General features: G+C 42.2%; 1 pseudogene; it reads left to right on the top strand.

Moving 5' to 3' along the window:
- LOC112079142 (sialic acid-binding Ig-like lectin 13) overlaps positions 1–4,161 on the top strand; it is a 10,441-nt pseudogene extending 6,280 nt beyond the window's left edge.
- The last annotated feature ends 1,095 nt before the right edge of the window (positions 4,162–5,256 follow it).

The raw sequence follows: 5,256 nt of genomic DNA on the forward strand, positions 1-5,256 counted from the left end.
CCAATCTCCGGTAGCATTGCCTTTAAATTGTTTAACTTGGTCAAACGTAGCCTTCCACAAGCTTCCCACAATAAGTTGGGTGAATTTTGGCCCATTCCTCCTGACAGAGCTGGTGTAACTGAGTCGGTTTGTAGGCCTCCTGCTCGCACACGCTTTTTCAGTTCTGGCCACACATTTTCTATGGATTGAGGTCAGGGCTTTGTGATGGCCACTCCAATACTTGACTTTGTGTCCTTAAGCCATTTTGCACAACTTTGGAAGTATGCTTGGGGTCATTGTCCATTTGGAAGACCCATTTGCGACCAAGCTTTAACTTCCTGACTGATGTCTTGAGATGTTGCTTCAATATATCCACATAATTTTCCTGCCTCATGATGCCATCTGTTTGTGGAAGTGCACCAGTCCCTCTGCAGCAAAGCACCACCACAACATGATGCTGCCACCCCGTGCTTCACAGTTGGGATGGTGTTCTTCGGCTTGCAACCTCCCCCTTTTCCTCCAAACATAAGATGGTCATTATGGCCAAACAGTTCTGAGCGTATGAGGCTGCGTGGTCGCATGGTTTTATACTTGCGTACTATTGATTGTACAGATGAACGTGTACCTTCAGGCGTTTGAAATTGCTCCCAATGATGAACCGACTTTGGAGGCTACAATTTTTTTCTGAGGCTTGGCTGATTTTAGATTTTCCCAAGATGTCAAGCAAAGAAGCACCGAGTTTGAAGGTAGGCCTTGAAATACACCACATGTACACCCCCAATTGACTCAAATTATGTTAATTATCCTATCAGAAGCTTCTAAAGCCATGACATCATTTTCTGGAATTTCCAAGCTGTTTAAAGGCACAGTCAACTTAGTGTATGTAACTTCTGACCCACTGGAATTGTGATACAGTGAATTATAAGTGAAATAATCTGTCTGTCAACAATTGAAAAATTACTTGTGTCATGCACGAAGTAGATGTCCTAACCGACTTGCCAAAACTATAGTTTGTTAACAAGAAATTTGTGAAGTGGTTGAAAAACGAGTTTTAATTATGACTCCAACCTAAGTGTATGTAAACTTCCAACTTCAACTGTAGATAACTTAATTACCTTATTAGGGCAGTAATACAGGCTTAGTAGTGGTATGTAACAGAAAAAAAACAAATCTTGTATTTCACATCAGAGGACATACAGTTGAAGTCGGAAGTACATACACTTAGGTTGGACACCAATCCCGAAGAAGTTAAAACTTCCACCTCTCCACTACTGTCCTGTCGATGTGGATGGGGGGGGTGCTCCTCTGCTGTTTCCTGAAGTCCACGATCATCTCCTTTGTTTGTTGACGTTGAGTGAGAAGTTATTTTCCTGACACCACACTCCGGGGCCCTCACCTCCCACTGTAGGCCGTCTCGTCGTTGTTGGTCATCAAGCCTACCACTGTAGTGTCGTCTGCAAACTTGATGATTGAGTTGGAACCGTGCATGGCCACGCAGCATGGTGAACAGGAGTACAGGAGAGGGCGAGAGCCACCCTTGTAGGGCCCCAGTGTTGAGGACCAGCTGGTTGGAGATATTGTTTCCTATCTTCACCCCCTGGGGGCAGCCCGTCAGAGAGTCCAGGACCCAGTTGCATAGAGGACCTAGGGTCTTAACGAGAGTTTGGAGGGTACTGAGCTGTAGTCAATGAACAGCTTCTTACGTAGGTATTCTTCTTGTCAAATGGGATAGGGCAGTGTGCAGTGTTTTGGCGATTGCATCATCAGTGGACCTATTGGGCGGTAAGCAAATTGGAGTGGTCTAGTCTATCACCAAGTCAGTTATATGATACTTGACTAGTTCTCAAAGCACTTCATGATGACAGAATGAGCAATCTTGAAGCATAGAATCCGACTGGTCAGACCAGCGTTGAATAGACCTGAGTAGGGCGTTTCCGTTTAGTTTCTGTCTATATCTGGGAGCAACAAAATAGAGTCATGGTCAGATTTGCCGAAGCAGGCGGGGGGTTTGTATGCATCACGGAAGTTAGAGTAGCAGTGATCCAGAAGCTACCAGCTCGAGTCACGCAGTCGATATGCTGATAAAAATTAGGAAGGCTTGTTATCAGGTTAGCTTTGTTAAAATCCCCAGCTACAATAAATGCAGCCTTGGATGTATGGTTTCCAGTTTGAAGTTCTTCAGGGCCGACGAGATATCTGCTTGGGGGGGATATACACGGCTGTGACTATAATCTAAGAGAATATTCTTGGAAGATAATGCTGTCGGAATTTGATTTTAATGAGTTCTAGGTCAGTGGAACAGAAGGACTTGAGTTCCTGCATATTGTTATGATACACGGTGACACGTTGAAAGTCACTGAGCTCTTCAGTAAGGCCATTCTACTGCCAATGTTTGTCTATGAGGATTGCATGGCTGTGTGCTCGATTTTACACACCTGCCAGAAACGGGTGTGGCTGTAATAGCTGGATCCACTAATTTGAAAAGGTGTCCACATACTTTTGAATATATTGTGTATTTAGGAGGATATTAATGATTTGTTTCCTTTAACTCCAGATGTTGTGTTGGAGATGGATCCTACATCTGTGTCAGAGGGGGAGAATGTGACACTAACGTGTAGAACCAACTGTACACTGGACMMCATCACAGCCTACAGTTGGTATAAGAATGGACAGCCTATACCAAATAGCAACACCTACTCTCCTGTCTATATCCTGTTCACAGTCAGCAGTGAGGATACAGGCAGATACTCCTGTGCTGTAGAAGGCCATGAGGATCTCCCCTCTGCTGAAGTGACTCTCACTGTCAGATGTAAGTACATAGGGTTTAAATCATTAGCTTGGTATATTAATATTGTAATTATTGTGTATCTATCTCCAGTTGTATTCTTTATKAAGTAACATCATGTTGGAACCTCAGAGCATTTGCTTTTAATTTTTCTCAATGTAATTATTTTAATCTATCTTGTAAAATGAGCTRATGTACTTTATTTGCTAAATCTAATGTCTTCAGAAAGCCAAGATAATATATACTATAACCAAGATGTTAATGTCTTTTTAATGGTCCTTTACCAGATGGCCCAAAGAACACCTCGGTGTCAGTCAGTCCCTCTGGTGAAATAGTAGAGGGCAGTTCAGTGACTCTGACCTGCAGCAGTGATTCCAACCCACCTGTGGACAAATATACCTGGTACAAGAATAATGCAGGCCACTATCAGAGTATCTCCAATCAGAACACAGGACCACAACATGTCTTCAATCATATCAAGTCATCTGACACTGGAGAGTACTACTGTGAGGCCCGGAATGAAATTCAGACAGGGAGGTCTGAGTCAATCAACATGGATGTGAAATGTGAGTAAAATACAGCTCAGTGTTTGAATGAGTTTGAATGAAACTCACATTTCCCTCACTAACTTTAAACATCATCTATCTGAGCAGCTAACCGATCGCTGCAGCTGTACATAGTCCATCTGTAAATAGCCCACCCAATCTACCTACCTCATCCCCATATTGTTTTTATTTACTTTTCTGCTCTTTTGCACACCAGTATCACTACTTGCACACCATCTGCTCATCATCATSTGCTCATCTATCACTCCAGTGTTAATCTGYTAAATTGTARTTACTTCGCTACTATTGCCTACCTCCTCACGCCATTTGCACACACTGTATATAGACTTTCTTTTTTTCTATTGTGTTATTGACTGTACGCTTGTTTATTCCATGTGTAACTCTGTGTTGTTGTTTGTGTCGCACTGCTTTGCTTTATCTTGGCCARGTCGCAGTTGTAAATGAGAACTTAGAGAGAGATCTCCATGTCTGAATTAAGACCTGAATGGACATGTACAGCAATGGGTAAATGTTTGTAGGTGGCACAGCACACACGATTAAACCGTCACTTATGGCCGAGGGTGGATCATACTGCTGGTTGACTGGTCTTTGCATGTTTCAGGAGACTGTGTAGCGTGTCTCTGGTTAGGAGGAGGATGAGCACGTCTGGTGGAGAGAGATGAGAGATGTCAAGACGGTAACAGTGTTGGAAACGTAGTATGAGAGAGACTGTCATGAATAGTAGGAATTAGGTGTTCAGAGTTGTGGAGGTGTATGATATGGGTCATCGTGTGTGTCTGGTTGTGGCAGTTCACTTCACTGTGGTGGATCTCTGTAAAGTGGGGACAGGAGGTGAGTTCTGCTCTCGTTGGAGTGACGACTAGTGGGAGCGGGTGTTACATGTTTACTGGTAATAGTTTGTGCACGATGGGAAGATGCAAATGAATATATTATGCAGTTCATAACAGTCAGGTAGTGCTAAGGGGAAAGTTATAAAAGATTGGAAAAAGTTCTGTACCGTGAACCAATGAGTCGCAGAGAGACAGAGTTGATTGAGAACCAGAAACACCATATGATTCTAAGCTGCAGTAGGAAGTGAGGACTGTTTCCGCTGTTAATAAAATATGGATGCATGAGTTAGATGGTAATATGGTTACTTTGGTATACAGGATTGAATGGTGTTCCTATGACTGACATGAATTCAGCTACAGAGGACATTTATATATAGTAGCCATATCACATGTAGGAACACCTTCTAGAGTGACATCAAAGGGGATCAAAGGCTGTACCTGGATTCACGCTGTCAGTTGTCTATGTGATGGGAAAGACAGTGGTGTTGCTTAATTGTTTGAAGGTATGTGATTAAGTGTATGAGTCGCATTTCAAAGTATTGGATATTAGATTGAAATTGTAGTTTTGTATTGAAGTATTGAATGTAACTTCACTGCGGTACAGCACATATCAGCAGAGCGTTAGAGTTCATGATCCTTTCCATTTCTGGGTCTCAACAAGTTATAATATTTCTCGTCTTCGTCAGGATGATGTTAGTGATGGCTGTAACTTCTGTCCTGATGTTTTGTGAGGTTACGTTATCTTGTACCGGAGGTGTTTTATCCAGGTGAGGTTTTGGCTATGCTGCAGTCGAGTATTGACAGCCTCCACTTTTGTTACAGAGGACTTGCTGACACTGAGGTGTTTTTGGCCTCTGGGTAAAAGAGAATTTGTCAGAGGTTGGACGATCTAGTTTATTAAAACTTTACATGTAAACGAATTCTCAAGTAATGAATTTGAGGAACTAGGAAACTTAATCACAAAAACATTAACAAGACACCTTTGTAGCATGCTATGCTTAATGCACTTATTTCATTACTACTTGTTTGCAACCTTGGCATATTTTTTTATTTTTTATTTCACCTTTATTTACCAGGTGGCTAGTTGAGAAAAAGT

The sequence above is a fragment of the Salvelinus sp. IW2-2015 genome, unplaced genomic scaffold, assembly GCF_002910315.2.
Source record: "Salvelinus sp. IW2-2015 unplaced genomic scaffold, ASM291031v2 Un_scaffold7020, whole genome shotgun sequence".
Classification (NCBI taxonomy): domain Eukaryota; kingdom Metazoa; phylum Chordata; class Actinopteri; order Salmoniformes; family Salmonidae; genus Salvelinus; species Salvelinus sp. IW2-2015.